This window comes from Adiantum capillus-veneris, chromosome 2 (assembly GCF_014529385.1).
Source record: "Adiantum capillus-veneris isolate H3 chromosome 2, ASM1452938v2, whole genome shotgun sequence".
NCBI classification, from domain to species: domain Eukaryota; kingdom Viridiplantae; phylum Streptophyta; class Polypodiopsida; order Polypodiales; family Pteridaceae; genus Adiantum; species Adiantum capillus-veneris.
The window spans coordinates 48,637,677-48,654,907 of NC_140932.1; the positions used below are offsets into that span (position 1 = coordinate 48,637,677).

Below are 17,231 nucleotides of genomic sequence, written 5' to 3' on the forward strand. Positions count from 1 at the left end.
AATCTGGTTTACTTTTACGCGGTGTGCTCGGTTTGCGGTGTTTGCTCTGTGTGCGATATACTTTTTCGGCTTTTAATTTGCTCGTGGATGATTTGTTCTGGTGGTACGTGTGTTTTTTGCGTTTCGGCCTTGTTCTGGCTTTTTCTCACTCTTTCTGATTTTTTATGGCACCTTCGATGAGTTTTTTTTATTTTCCTTAATTTTTTGTGAAATTTTGATTTTTCTTAATTTTTGGTCTTTGTATGGTTTTTTACAATTTTTTTGGAAAAGTTTTGATTTTTATAATTTTTTGGTAATTTTCTAATTTTTCTATGGTTTTTTGAACATTTTATAAATATTTTGATTTGTTGGAAAAAAATTTATCGATTTTTTAAATTTTTTGAGTTTTTTAATCTTTTTGTGATTTTTTTCTAATCAATTTTTGAATTTTTATAAATCTTTTGAGTTTTTTATTCTTTTTGTGATTTTTTTCTATCCATTTTGATTTTTTACAAACTTTGTGATTTATCTGTGGGATTTTGGGTCTTTTAAGATTTTCTATGAATTTTAATTTTTTTGTGAATTTCTTTTTTTTCTTTTTTTCTAGAATATTTTAAACTCAATTTTTGAATTTTTCTAAATTTTGTTTGAATTTTTTTATATTTTTTATAAATTTTCTAAGAAGTTTTTATTTTCTAATGAATTTTTTACTGAGTTTTTCCTATTTTTTGTGATTTTTTAAAACCCTTTTTTATTATGTTTTTGTTTTTGATGATTTTTTATAAGGTTTTTTTTTGGGTGTTCTTTTAAACTTGTTTTTTATTTTTTAATTCTTTTGCATCCTTTTGTAATGATTTTTTTAATAAATTTTTTGTGATGATTTTTTTTTCTTTTAAAATATATAATGCCTTTTTTTAGTAAATTAAATGAATTGAAATTAACAAACTACATAAAAAAATACGCACCTGTCACTTACCTAGCAGCTGCGTTGACAACGAGGCTTGGAATCTGGATGCATGGCGTGATTGACGGTGGGGGGGCGCAATACGGTTGTCAGCAGAAATTGCGACCGGCGTGTGCGTGCGTGAGTATTATGCCGGCAGGACAGTGAGGGGCGCAGCGGAGTTGCAGGCTTGATGACGTGGCAGGGCAGCGAGGGGAGAGTGAGAGAGGCAGAGGTCACGCAGTCAGAGAGGGGAAGTGTGTGTGGGGTAAAAGACAAAAATAAAGAGGGGTTCACGCGCCGGAGAGAGAGAGAGTGAGAGAGAGGGTGAGACGAGAGAGAGAGAGAGAGAGAGAGAGAGAGAGAGAGAGAGAGAGAGAGAGAGAGAGAGAGTTAGAGGATGGGAGTGTGTGTGTGTGTGTGTGTGTGTGTGTGTGTGTGTGTGTGTGTAGATGAGACAAGACAAGAGAGAGACAGAGAGGGAGGTCACGCGCTCAGGGTTAGAAAAATACATTTTTCCTAACCGAAGAAAATAAGGGCCAACTTGAAATTCTCCCGATTTTTAGGTCAAAATTTGAAGCTTTTGCCGGTAAGTGCACTAAAACTTGTGAAAAGTTTCCAGTTTTCTTCAAGGCAAGCTCAAAATCTAACCGGGATTTTAGAATTTAAGCCGATTAAAATACACTGGACCCTGTTTTTTTTTCTGTTTTTAACATTGATCACACGCTGCACCGAAAGGCAGAGAGAGGAAGAGAGAAAGTTAGAGAGAGAGAGAGAGAGAGAGAGAGGAAGTTAGAGAAGAGAGAGAGTGTTGGGGTGTGTTCATGCGGAACGGGAAGAAGAAGAAGAGAATTTTATTGTCGGAAACTATCCCACAGATCGTAAAGATCTATCCGCGACAAAATCTTTACGCGTCGCAAGGCAAAGCGGGAAAATATCGGCATCGACACTCGAGATTTACTTTTTTTTTCTTTTTTTTAATTTTTAAAACGTTCGAAAATGCCAAAAATAGACCGAAAATTAGCCGAAACTCCAAAAAATCCCAAAAATTGGCAAAAAAAAGTCCAAACAGTTCTCAGAAAATTATAGACACCTTAGAAAATTATCGCTATTCACAACCAAACATTTTTGACATGCAAAAGCACACCAAAAATAGCAGATTTTATCAAAAATGTAATTTACGACACAATTGTCAACCTGGCCCCCGAAAATAGCGAAACGCTCAAAACTCGACCACGGAAGCCACAAATGCGAACAAAAAATGATGCCGTAAATATGCCACACAAAATGGCTTGTAAAGATTGCAAAAAAATCAGTTTTTTATGTAATTAACCAAAAATTAATGCAAAAATTAGCAAAAACTTCACACAAACTTGCAAAAATTATTCAAAAAATTCTCCACACATTGGGAATAGTGCAGCCAAATAAAATTGCAAAAATCACATCAATTCAATTGCCAAACAATTTCATCAATAAAATCAAGGCTAGGCAATTAAACCGGCAAGATTATCGACAAATTTAGGTCAAAATTTGACACACTTGAAATGTATAAATCTCTGCCTTGAGCACAAAATCGCAAAAATTAATCATTACACACATCAATTATGCAATCAAAATATAAATCAATTATGCAAATGTAACACTTTTTAGGCACACACACACACTAAAAAAATTGGCAATTTTTACCAATCTTTAGTTGCGCACACAAAAGGGCAAATTTTATCAAATTTGCAATGTGACTTCACAAATCATTAGTTGGGCATGAGCACATCACAAATCAATCATAACAATTGAAAAAATCATAACGCACACATTGATATCTAGGTGCACAAACATGGGCAAAATAGTGCACACACACACCTAATATTAGCATACACACACTCAATTAGAATGCACACACACTTGATTTTAGTGCACACACACTTGAAATTCACCATCCAAGCATGCAATCAACTCAATTAGGCACCCAATTAGCAACCTAAAATCACCAATTAGCAATTGAAACTTGTCAAATCATACGCCACCAAATCTTAAAAAATTTGGCATTAAGACGACGTGAAAACGAAAAATCATAAAATTTTCAATCCACATTGCATCAACATAGCATAGCATTACATTGCAGGATCATGGTGGGATCTCTACACAATTCTACACATCTCTAGATTCTAGGGAGATTGAGAATACCACCTTGATTACCTTTCCGTTGAAGATCAATTGAATGGTCAAATGCTCCAATCCTTCATAGCAAATTAGTAAGTTAGCAAAAATTAGTCAAATTAGCAAGGGGTTAGTGTGAAATTAGAGTGTGTAAACACATAATTGGTAAGATACGGTGACACATTAGGGAATTATGAACACATTGCTTCATGCACACACATCCAAAATCCACAAAAATATAAATACACAAGTGAAATTAGTAGTGAAATTAGTGAGGGAACGCATTTGATTATGCCACAATTACACTAGCGTAGGCCATCGTCCCCAAAAATGGCGCCAAATGTTGTGAGTTCCATCATTGCAATAGCTCCAATGACCAACAAAATTGTCAATACGGAGGGATGAGCTACCCGGCTAGGACATGGAAACACTCACACAGTTAGTGAGCTGATCGTGGCAAGACAAATGGTTAACTCTACGAGGTGAGCTTATTGGCCTATGGAAGAGCTAAGCCGCAATGAAGGAAAATCTCCATATCCACTTCTCTTCACCTCTAATCAAACCAATTGCACACACTACAATTGCATGATGCACACAACACTAATCTTATCATGCAACACACTAATCGCAAGCGCGCACACAAATAGATCTATCAAGCACCACACTCCAATCAAATCTACATGCGACACAAGCAAAAAAAGGCAATCACACAAGATTAGAGAGGGATTAACCACTAATTAGTTAAGATCTAGTTTATCTAAGTAGCATAGGCAATCATAAGAAGCATGAGAGAGGCATAGTGAAAGAGAATGAATTATTGATTAGTGTTAATCAAGTCTCATGAGCAAGGAGAAGCTCAAGGACTCCATAGCCACACACGTCAAGAGCTCTCACAAAAGAGTACTTTCGACCAATGAGCTTGGGAACCCTAATTTTTTTTACACACTGCCTTATGTACCTAGGGTAAAAATATGCAATGTCCAAGCGTCTAAGGCCTTTAGGGCTCCACCACTTATATTGAATCTGCCTTTTAGGCACACTAACTGACATGTTCTTTACAGCGTGGAACTCCCATTGAGCCCGTAACACATTAGAAATATTACAATGGCTTGAAATAAATCGGGAATTTACAGTACATGACCATTCTGGGAAAACATAAAAAATGTGTAGCTATAGTCTTTACTGCTTCTTCATGTTGATCCTCGATGTGCATTTGTACGTCTTCGGTCTTTAGCAGCTTCTGTTAACTGACGTTGACTCAGTTAACAGCTCCAAAGTCTTCTCAAAAATAGATCTAAGCTTTGGTTATTATCAAATCAAAATAAAGGAATCAAATATTCCAAAGACAGCTTTCAACACCCAATATGGACATTTTGAGTTTATAGTAATGTCATTTGATCTTACTAATGCTCCGGCTACATTCAATAGATTGATGTAGGATAATTTTAGGTCGTACCTAGATGAGTTTGTTCTTGTCTTCTTTGATGATTTTCTAATCTACTCAAAGGATGAAAAAGAACATGAAGGACACCTTAGAAAGGTGTTGGATATTCTTTGAGAACACAAGCTATATGCAAAGATGAGCAAGTGTTCATTTTTCACTCCAAGGATTGAGTATTTGGGATTTATTGTTTTGCATGAAGGAATCTTAGAGGACCCTGCTAAAGTTCAAGACATTGTCGAATGGCCTCATTGATCAAATGCAAGTGAGCTTAGAGGATTCTTGGGAATCACATGATGGTATAGAATCTTTATAAAGGATTATGCAGTGATTGCTTCACCCTTGACCAACCTTTTGAGAAAAGGTGTAAAGATAAGCTGGGAACCACTACACCAAGAAAGGTTTGACCAACTTAAGGAGTATGTGACTACAACACCGTGCCTAAAGCTATCAGATTTCAGCTAGGAACTCAACCAAAAACCCTTTTTGAGCCCCATATCTATACCCAACAACTTAATCATTAAAAAAATGAAGGAAGTTACATCATCTGATCCAGAGTATCAAAGGCAGCTTAACCAAGTTGTTCGATCTGGGGATTCAAACGGATCCTAACTTAAAGAAGGCTATAGCCCTACTTTAGGACACCCAGGATATGCGAAGACTCTCAATGTTGTACAAAAAAGTTTCTATTGGACTGGGAAAAAGGCATATGTTCTACGCTATGTTCGGCAATGCTTGACATGCCAAAGGATTAAAGCTGAGAGAGTTAAACTTCCCAGTAAATTTCAACCACTAGACATTCCCCAAATGAAGTAGGAGTGTATAAGTATGGACTTTTTCATTGGATTACCTACGGTACAAGGAGGATATAATTCACTTATGGTAGTTCTTGACCTACTCACGAAGGTTGTGAATCTCATATTGGTCAAGACAACCTTTACCGCCTTCGATATTGTACGACTATTTGTTAAAGAGATTTTCAGATTGCATGGATTTCCCAAACGGATCGTAAGCGATCAAGATGTGAAGTTCACTTCAAACTTTTGGACCTCACTCTTCAAGGAAATTGGAACAGAATTAAGCTTTAGTATCGCATACCATCCTCAATCGGATGGTCAAACAGAGCGAGTCAACCAAGTCATTGAAGCTTGTTGCAGTAGAGAGCCTAAACAATGGATTCAATTTTTACCTCTAGTGGAATATGCTTACAATGTCAGGACAAGGGCAAGGCCGGACTAGGCAGTGTGGAAAGGGAGTCCAACTAGGGCAAAGGGCTAGGAGCTTGCTATATAGTGGGAGGTTGGGTGGTGGACTCCAAGGCACTAGTTCCCCTAGTCTTACACTGTTATCAAGAGCCAAGTTGCTATTTTTGGGAAAAAGGAAGGCGTGGTGATTTTTAGCCACACAAGGCCTTGCATGTTGTGGTTGAAGCCGTGGAACCTATCTCTTGCTAAGGGAGGACGACGAGGTCGAATCCCGTGTGCAGGCGGGCTTGGCAAGGGGAGATGTCGAGCAAAGGAGCACCAAACCGAGTGCGTGCAAGCTCAATATGAGCACACCGAGCTGTTGGAGAACATTCGACACACGGTCGGCGCTCGCCTCGCATCACACAGCCCCCCTCAACCTTCCCCTGCTCTTGCACTGCCTGCTCGCTAGCTATGGCCTTTTTTGAATCCATGTGTTCACATACAAACGCGTAAGGCCAAGGGCCTTAGGACTTAAATTGATATTTAGGGTGGTTACACACCCCACAACGAGTGACAAGCTTCATAACCAGACTTCGTGAGCACGTATTCGACTTTGATCGGAAAAGGGGGCCGGCAAGTACACGGCAAGTACATAAATTCCCTGCGTGCTTACTGCAAAAAATCAGCAATTCGATAAAGCTTCTCAAAGGGATTCATTGGCGACGGTATTTCTCAAATTAATTGTGGTTGAAAGCAATACTACTCACACTCGATTTGGCTACGACGTGTCCAAATCAAGTATCTGCACGGTTGGAATTTTGGATTGATTTCAACTTGGACAATTGACATAATTAGCACGGCTAATTAACCTTGGAGGTGCCAATTACAACTACGGGATTAATTTACCTCGACTCAAGGTATTCTTTATTCTGCTCCTTCCACAACACGGTGTTTCCATGGATTCAAGTATCAATATGAATTTTGATTTCGAGCATAATACGCCCAATCCTGCCCGTGATGGCCTCGGGGCCGGATGCTCTCACGGAGAGTGCCTGCGACGCTATGGCGGGTGACGACGCTTATGAACTGCTTGATATTCAAGAATTCCGTGCACTTCAGACACGCATATCAATCATGGAAGTAAATTTTGCATCTTTAAATAAAAACGTCACTAAATTATCCACGTTCGTGATACAATTAATCAACAGCAATCCAAGGGTCCTGTTGACACGCACATGCATGAGCACGTTGCTACACAGGGGCAAGGCCCCTTTGATCATGGACAAGGTCCATCTGCCAATGCTTTGCACACTCTCATTGCAAAAGAGGTCGATGAGTTGTTGAAAAACACCAAACCACCGACTTTTAAGGGAGAAGACCGAGATCGCAATAAGGATGCAGTGAATATCTTTCTCAATAAGTGGAATGGAATTTACGCCTTACGGCGTACTCCAGATGCAGTCAGAGCACTACAAACAAGTTTAACTCTAGAAGGCAAGGCCTACAAATGGTGGATGTCTCTCAAGGAGAAGAATATCATACCACAGAGTTGGGCAGCTTTTGGAACTATGTTTCGCAAAGAATTCTTGCCTACAAATGAGGCAGATCGGAATTGGACGGCTTGAAACACGTATTTCATGTGCCAATAGCCATCATAACTTGAATATATATTGCACTATCGGGATGTTATCCTCAAGTTGGAAGGCCTAGACGCCTTTCAGCAAGTACCTAGGTTTATCCGTGGTCTGAAACCAGAGCTTAAGAAGCACGTCAAGACTCAAGACCCTAAAACACTTGAGGAAGCCATAGTGAAAGCACATATTCACAATGATCCAGATGAAAAGAAATCACATCATAATCATGTGCCTGCCAATACACATGGTAATACACGCACACAGTACGGGCACAATAAAAGGAAATTCATAGTAGCCACTTCTGAAGCATCTAAAAAACCCAAGGGGTCCAGAGGTTCTCTCTCTCCTAAGTACTTTGATAAAGCTAAGAAAGAGAAATTATGTTTCCAATGATTGGGAAGCGTTCATGGCAAAAATGATTGTCCCCAGGGGAAATATGTTGCTCATGGCAAGGAGAAAGCAGTGCACATGGTGCAATTGTTGCCGCTTGAGTCTTCCTCATGATTCTCTATAGTGGAAGTAACACACACCGAGGTGGTGCATGAATGCTTTCTCACAGCTTCCATGTGGCAATAGACCTTCATACCACATGATTTAGTACGTATCCACGGATCTCTGCAAGGACACAAGGTGTGCATCTTGGTAGATGACGGTGCTACTCACAATTTTATCAATTATGGATTGGTGAAAAAACTCAAATTGCCTCAAACTCCAAGTACCCACCACTACAAGGTAGCAATGATGATCGGACATGATACCAAAATCTAGGATACTCAAGTCCGAGCCATCCTGTTGGAAGTACAAGGCTACTCCACATCCTTGGATTTTCAGGTTATGAACATGGAGAGGGCAGACGTGGTCCTTGGTAGGGAATGGTTGCATAGCCTAGGACCATCACTAAAGCGTAGCTATGAGCACAACAGCTTTATGTTTGAATCCCATGGCGCACATGTGTTATTGTTAGAAGAGAAGGATGTACCTTCTTTACCATTGATATGTACAGCTGAGCTTATGCAGCTCGTTTCTGATAATAAAATAGATCAAGTTTTGTTATGTTGCTCATTGTCTCATTTTCTCTCTAACATTGTATCTGTTGAATATTCCTCAATGCCGCATGCTTCTCTCACATCTCTTCCACCAATGGCTACTTCCCAACAAGCAAAAGTTTCTAGTGAATTAAAAATTTTATTAAAGGAATTTCACAATGTTTTTCCTAATGATTTTCCACCAGGATTACCACCGACACGATCTGTGCAACATAGCATCGATGTGGTTGAAGGTAGTAAACCAGTCAGTAAACTGCCCTATCGCATGAGTTACTCTGAAGCTGCTGAGGTGGAACGTCAGCTTGCTGACTACCTTAGCAGAGGGTTTATACAACCTAGTTCTTCACCATGGGCTTCTCCTATCCTATTAGTGAAAAAAAAGACGGCAATATGCGCATGTGCGTAGACTACCGTGGCTTAAATGCGGTTACTGTTAAGAACAAGCACCCATTGCCGTGCGTGGATGAGTTGTTCGACAAACTCACTCATGCTCGTATTTTTTACGAAAATAGACTTGCGGTCAGGGTATCACCAAGTCCGTATTTGACTTGCTGATATACCCAAAACTGCATTCCCAACAACGTTTGGACACTACGAGTTTTTGGTTGTCTTTTGGGTTAACCAATGTGCCCGCAACATTCATGAACCTTAAGGATTGTGTCTTGAAGCCACTTGGGCAAATTCGTCATCGTTTTTCTCGATGACATTCTAGTTTACAATGCTTCTGAAGAAGAACACTTACAACATCTGAGACAAGTGTTCAAATTGTTATGAACAAATAAATTATATGCCAAGGAATCTAAGTGTGATTTTTTGAAAGAAGAAATTCACTATCTTAGAGCATGTTATTTCAGCTACGGGCCTACATATGGATCAATCCAAAGTGGATACAATCCGGTAGTAGCCTTCTCCTAAAAATTTGGAAGAGTTACAGATTTTTTTAGGATTTGCAGTTTTTTATCGAAGGTTCGTTAAAAACTATGCTAATATTGTTGTTCCCATGACAGACCAATTGAAAGGCAAAAGCAAAGCTTTTTAGTGGGGACCCACTCAACGGCATAGTTTTGCTACGCTCAAGGATGCATTAGCTACAGCTCCAATACTAGCCATTGTAGATCCTTTGAAACTATTTATTTTGGAAACGGATGCTAGTGACCGTGCTATTGAAGCAGTCATGTTACAAGACGGGTGGCCAACTACATTTGAAAGCAAAAAGCTTGATGCAGCACAACAGAACTACTCTGCTTATGAACGTAAACTCTATGAAATAGTGTCTGCCTTAAAAACATGGCGACATTATTTTTATGGTGCTCAGTTTGAGATTATGTTTGACCATGATAGCATCAAATGGTTTACGCAACAAACTGATTTGAAGGGTCGGAAAGCCAGGTGAACTGAGATTCTTCAGGAATATGACACCAAGCTCTGTATCGTAAAGGACGATACAATGTGGTGGCTAGCACTCTAACTCGTATGCTGGAGATCAATTCTCTCTTGTTCACGGAACTTCATAGTGAATTTTTGGATTCTCTAAAGGGAAAATATGAGGATGATGATGCATATTCCAAAGTGTGGAGCCATGTACAAATGAGAGATCCTTATCACTCCAATGATGGTAGTGTAGCGTTAACCTCCACACATAGTTCTCCTCTATCGAATGATGAACTACAGCGATGGAAGCATTTCACCATCGACAATGGGTACCTACTCCATAAGGGGAAAGTTTGTGTACCGCGATGGACACAGACATTCGGTGCCAAATTCTTTATGAATTTCATGATAGTCCAAGTGCACGGCACCCGGGTATTAGAAATACATATGCTCCCGTACGACAATAGTTTTATAGGCCAGGTTTACATGTCTTTATTCAAGATTATGTCTTGCATTGCCAAAAATGTCAACTTAACAAAGCAGAGCGCCTGAGAGCAGGAGGACTCTTACATCCTTTGGAGATTCCCAATGGTAAATGGGAAAGTATCTCTATGGATTTTATTGTGGATTTACCAACCACTGTACAAGATCATGACTCGGTATGGGTGTTCATAGACCGGTTGACTAAACTATGTAAGTTTATTCCAACCAAATCAACGATTAAGACTCCAGAACTAGCCAAGTTATTTGTGAAAACCTATATACGTTGTATGGTTTGCCAAGTAACATTGTCAGTGATCATGATCCCAAGTTTAACAGTCATTTTTGGAGGGCTATGTTCAAACAATTGGGTACACAACTAAACCTCAGTACAGTCTAGTCTGGCAGTGTGGAAAGGGAGTCCAACTAGGGCAAAGGACAAGGCCAGACTAGACTAGGGAAAGGCCTTGCCCTTGTCCTGACATACAATGCTTCTCACCATCAAAGCATTGGTATGACCCCATTTTGTTGCCTTGTATGGTCAAGAATGTGGCTCTCCACTCAAATCTTCTAACCCTACCATCAGAGTTGAAGCATCTAAACTTGGATGCTAGAAGAAATGGAAAATCAAACAAAAGCGAGTTGAAAGGATATTCAAGCAACTCAGGATCATCAAAAGCGGTATATGGATAGTAAGAGATCCAAAATAAGATTCAAAGAAGGTGACAAGGTTTTTCTGCGCATTCATTCAAAGAGAAGTACCTTATCACTTGAAAAGTACAAGAAGATTAGCCCACGTTATTGTGGTCTTCTTTGGATTCATCCAAAAGAGAAGTACCCTATCACTTGGAAAGTACAAGAAGATTAGCCCACGTTATTGTGGTCCTTACAAAGTGATCAAGTGTATAGGAACCCAAGCTTATAGATCAAAGCTGCCAACTCAGATCAAGGTCCATAATGTATTTTATTTAAGCTTATTAAAAACCTATATTCCCAGTGATGATCATCTCCTCAACGATGAACAAATTGTCATGCCTACCCAAAATATCTTGGAGCTCCAGCCTTCTAGAATTTTAGAGTCTTGAGAGAAGATTCTTCAAAATAGAGTTCTCAAAGAACACATTGTTTAGTGGCAGAACTATCTTGAAGAAGATGCAACATGGGAAGATGAAGCCATCCTAAAGAAGGACTATCCTCATTTTTTCTCGAGATGAGGACATCTTGAATACCTAAATTGGGAAGATTGTAATGTATCCAACATTTTCAATTAAAAATGTTTCATTTTCTTTGCAAAAATGTTTAATGTTCGCATTTTATTAAGTCATACAGCATTCTAATGGAACGATCGCATCAAAAATCAGACTTTGGAACTATTAATTATGACCCTTATTCACTTGCCAAACAATAGGTACATATTGCGAACTTAAGCCTCAAGACTATATCTAAAGATGAGAGTTGACCCTTAAGAAAGAAGGAGTAATTTTAGGAAAGAGAGAGTAATTTTAGGAAAGGAGTATTTTTAGAAGAGAAGGAGCAGAAGAAGTACTTTTAGAAAATAAAAAGTATTTTTAGGAAAAAAGAGGAGTGAGTTTAGATTAGAGCTTCTTTTCTTGGAATCCAAGCTTCTTCTAAAATTAGAAACTCAAAATTGCGCATCGAGATCCGTGTCTGCAATAATAATATTTAAAAACATCTTTTTTCTTAAAACAATTACGAACCTGCACGAACTTATCTCTCTGCTTTTTGCTATTCTTAGCTTGATTTTGGCCTTCAAAACCTATATAAAGGCCCCTCTCCCTTCACTTTCAAGACATACACAAGTTCTCATAAGCGGAAGCTCTCTTGCCTTGATGTTGAAGTTACCTTCTCTCCCTCAAGCTCTCACCCCCAATCCATCTCCATCTCCAACTTCTTCTCTATCATCGGCGTGCTGCCTCTCAATTCCTTGAGTTATCCTTCTCACTTTTTCCCTTTCTCTTTCATGATACGATGGCCCCAAAGGGAGTGACCCAAAGCTCGAAGTATGCTCATGTCGCTCCACCTCCAAGAAAGGTGCAAAAGAAGGCATCAACTACTTCAAACGTAGCTCAAATGGAGGTATCAGCTACGGAAGAAGTCGAAGCCGTCCAACCTCAACCACGAGAGGTAGTCGAACGTGTTGCTAATCCGGTAATGTGAATTTATAATTCGTCATTGTTATACATGATGACTGGTAAGTCAAGCCTATGTATCGTGATTATATCACAAGAAACAAGCATATGATTTCATAGAGTAGAGAAAAAATTGTTTGATTTATGGTTACTGTTTGATGAATCGTCTTTGTTTGATATTAGAGTTAGTTAATCATGTTTGAGAAATCACTTAAAGAAAACAATTGTTGGAAGAATACCTTATTTCCAGATGGAACTTGCGGTTAGGAAGGTGATTCCATGGTTAGTGGAGAATAAGCTGAGGTTATCAACTCTCTTTTTGTCTCTTGTGGCTAGCAAGATGCCTTGCGGTTAGCAAGATACCTTGCGATTAGGAGGATGCCTTGCTGTTAGCGAGATGTTTCCTTGCGGTTAGCAACCGGGGAAGTTTGTGCATTTTGTGGTCAGCAAATAAGTAAATCCTTTGCAAAGGATCTATTGGTTAGACAGAACTCCACGGGTAGCGGCAAACTCATAAGAAATTGGAAAAGTTGTTTTTGTTGAAATATAGGATTGTCGTCATTAGATCTTGTTTGAATTTTTTTGGTATTGTTTGAAGGGCTGGATGAAAGAAAGTGTGCTCGGAATTAATAAAAGAACACTGTTTGTATATGAAAAACAATGTGGTAGTAATTAGAAAACAAGAAGAATGGGTGAGTACAGTGTGAAAAGTGGGAGACTAGTATCCTAATAGATCTATGTCTACAGATGGGTGGACCCAATTAGTCGGGTACTTTTCACAAGATTTCTAGTTAGTCTACACGAAGTCTCATATCATATTTATGGTTTATGGATGGAGGTTGTACCTCTTAAACGTGGAGAAAAAGGTGTTGTTTATGGATTCTAAATATGTCAATGGGATTTCATCTTTATGTTAGGAAGTGGCTTTCATTAGAATCCTTGATTTATCGACTTGGATTATGGTGTATGACCCTTATAACCATGAACATGATGAATAGGGAACCTCATCTATTCTGTTGCTCATATCTCTACTTTGTGGAAACAGAGTAGGGTGTCATCAACGGGATTTTAGAATAAAGGAAGTCCATTTATCAAGTCACCCCAATGGCTTGGGGACCTTACAGGCTTATTGGGAAACTATGTGAACACTAAACCGGGCCCACTAGGAAATGAAAAAATTTAAGCAGGCTTACAAAAGTGGACGATTTGTATAGGTTAAGGAGAAGTCACGTGAATGTTTAACGTGATCGCATATTTTGAAATGTGATCACTCAATGTTATTAACTTGTTCACATATTTGTGATCATGTTAATGAAATTCGTGCTACCCATGGCTAACCTTTGCACATGTGATGGTCAGCTTTCCTTTGTTGCTTCTTCCCAACATTGTCGTATCGTCTGCTGCATTTAGTACAGGAACCTTAGTGTGCCAAAGGAATCTTAGAATGCTCTCAACAAATCAATGAATAACTATAAAATAGACAGGTAAGTGAGTCAGTGGGGATAAACAGTTTTTAATGCTTTATTTATTGGGAATCTTTCAAGGCTCTATGGAAGTCAAATTTGAAAAACGAGGCTAAATGGTTTTGTATTTCAAGATTCTCTCTTTGAAGTACACTCTTTGCATTTGGTTTTGCATGAGGGGAGAAAAGCACCAGCAAAAGGAATCTCTCTCTCTCTCTCTCTCTCTCTCTCTCTCTCTCTCTCTCTCTCTCTCTCTCTCTCTCTCTCTCTCTCTCTCTCTCTCTCTCTCTCTCTCTGATGCTCTCCAATGCTTGCATCCTTGTGATCTCCCTACAATTTCCTTTAGATGCCTCCTTGTTATGCTTATGTATGCATGTCCTTCACCTACCTCTTTGCTACGCATCCTCATAGAGACAACCATGCAAGAGAATGTTCAGAATGTTATGTATAGTTTTATTTCTATTTTGCCAATAAAATAAAGTATGTACCTTACCATAGCCCTCTTAAAAAAACTCTTTGCACCATTGAATACCGATGCAGACTGGTTCAGAGAGTTTTTATAGAGAGAGAGAGAGAGAGACTTTCTCACCCACAGCACAATTGCGGGAGGGAGCAGAAGGAGCAAAGCAAGCATGAACAAGACTCAAAGAAATGTGATGAGAGAAGCCATCATGCAACTTGTGTTAGAATCTAAGAAGAAGAAAAGAAAGATATTGGAGGTAGTTGAGCTTCAGATTGGGTTGAAGAACTATGACAATCATTCAAGTGGTCAGTTAAACTCCCACACATCCCGTGACCCAAGATGAAGTGTGCATGAGGTGGAGAAGATTTTCTTGGATTGCATGGATGTTGATGCGCTGAAAAAAAAAATAGAAATGTTGTGAAGAAGTTGGCAAAGAATTATAATGCCTTTTTGACCTCTAAAGTTGTTATTAAGAATATTTCTCATCTCATGGGTCCCAGTTTGAACAAGGTGGGGAAATTTCCTACTCTTGTCTCTCACCAAGGGTCATTACAGAAGAAGTTAAATGAGACAAAGAAAAGTGTTAAATTTCAGCTGAAGAAAGTGATGTGCATGGGTGTTGTTGTGGGAAACCTTGAAATGGGGAAAATGTAGCTTTTTCAAAATGTGCATTAGAGCGTGAACTTTCTTGTCTCCCTCTTGAAGAAGCACTGGAAAAATGTGCGAATTTTGTATTTGAAGTCGACTATGGGGAATCCTCAAAGAATTCTTTGAGTTTGTATTAAAGTGTTGAATCTAACTCTAGGATACTTTGGTGCTCACATGTTGCTAAGTTTTGTGGTGTTCATGCATGCGAGGAGGCCAAGTGCCTCTTCTAAATTTGCTCGCAACTAAATTATCTCAAGAAAATGATTCCTTGAATTGAGTGGGAGCAAGGCGGAGGAAGGTAAGCTCATGATCAAGAAGTTAAATGGCAAAAACTATCGACACTGGAAGATGAAAGTTGAAAGACTGTCTCTACGCAACGGAACTTTATTTGCCACTAGGCGGTCTTACAAAGAAGCCCGCAATGATGCCAGATGAAGCTTGGATTATCCTTGACCCAAAGGCATGAGGAAAAATCTGGTTAATCTTGGCGACAACTATGGCCTTAAACGCTTTAGACATGAATGCCATGAAGAACTTGATGAAGGGACGGTCTCTACGAGAAACCATCAGCATCCAATAAGGTTTTCTCATGAATCACTTGTTCAATCTAAAAATGGAAAAGAATGGTTCAGTTTTCAGAACACCTAAATTACTTTAACACCAACATAAGTCAACTTTGATAGGTGAAGGTCAATTTCAACAACGAAGTGCTAGCCCTCCTTATACTATCGTCTCTATCGGATAGTTGGGATATCCTTGTGATGGTTATAAGTAACTTTGTCTATGACACAAAAAATCCTAAGTTTGAGATGTTGTGGGTGTTATCCTAAGCGAGGAAATGCGAAGGATAAACACATGTGAATCATCAAGTGCTACACTATCAGTGGAAACAAGAGCAAGGCCTAAGGAGAGGTTCAAAAACCAAAAGGATTGTGATGGCTCAAGGAGGAGCAAGTCACGCACAAAGTTAGTTCTTAAATATTAGAAACTGCAGCAAGAAAGGCCATGTCAAGAAGGATTGTTGATCAAAGAAGAAGAAGGGGTCGGAGTTTCAAGAAAACAAGCCAACATTGGAGGCCAACGTGGTAGTTAAAGTAGAGCAAGAAGCTCTAATTATCTCATTAGACAATGTGTCTAGTTCATGGATAGTAGATTCTAGGGCTTCATTCCATGTGAGACCACACAAGCAGCATTTCCAAGACTACATCAAAGGTAATTTTGGGTATGTATACTTGGGAGATAATGAAGCTTGTGAAATTGTCAGCAAAGGTACAGTTTGTGTCAAAACTACTAATGGAGATAAATGCAAGCTTAAAGATGTTAGGCATGTTCCTTCTCTTTGCAAAAATTTAATCTCTACAGGACAATTGGATGATGAAGGTCACAACATTGCATTAGAAAACAAACGTTGGAAGATCTCAAAGGGATCTTTGGTGGTTTCCAAAGGAGAAAAGGCTGGTACACTTTACTTGTGTATTGTCAACACACAATCTTTAACTTGTGCAATAGCTACAAAAATCAACAATGCGGTGTGGCACTACCAACTTGGGCATATGAATGTCAAAGGAATGCAGATCCTTCAATCAAAGAAGTTTCTCCTAGGTTTGAAAGAAGCGGACTTAGAGTTCTGTGAAGATTGGGTTTACAATAACCAAAAGAGGGTAAAATTTCAAAAATCAAAAAATGAAAGAAAAAATAAAAAACTTGAGTTGGTTCATTCTAATGTTTGGGGTCTTCCAAGCACACCATCACTTGGTCGCTCATTGTACTATGTAACATTCATAGACGATGCGACCAGTAAAACTATAATGAAGAATCAGTAAAACTGTAATGAAGAATAAATCCGATGTGTTTTCCATATTTCAACGATGGAAAGCCTTTGTGGATAATGAAGCAGGTACCAAGATTAAGTACCTCTGATTCGACAATGGAGGCGAGTATTGCAGCCAAGCTTTTGAGAGATTTTTTGCTAGCAATTGCATTCAAGGGAAAAGGAAAACCCCATGAGCACCTCAACAAATAGGAATTTCCTAAAGGATGAATAGAACAATCATGGAGCAAGCACGAAGCATGCGGCTACATGCAGGCCTACTGCTTGAGCTTTGGGAGAAAGCAGTAAGTACGTCTGCGTACTTGATCAACTGGTCACCCTCAACGGCATTGGATGGGGGAGTTATAGAAGAGGCATGGATAGGTAAACTGGTGAAGTATGCATTTCTCAAAGTGTTTGGGTGCAAGGCTTTCATGCACATAAACAAAATCCTAAGGT

The 17,231-nt window shown here is 39.1% G+C and overlaps 1 pseudogene; it reads left to right on the forward strand.

The window, feature by feature from the left end:
• Nucleotides 1-14,483: 14,483 nt before the first annotated feature.
• On the forward strand, nucleotides 14,484-15,088 carry LOC147462730 (large ribosomal subunit protein uL1 pseudogene; annotated as a pseudogene).
• The last annotated feature ends 2,143 nt before the right edge of the window (nucleotides 15,089-17,231 follow it).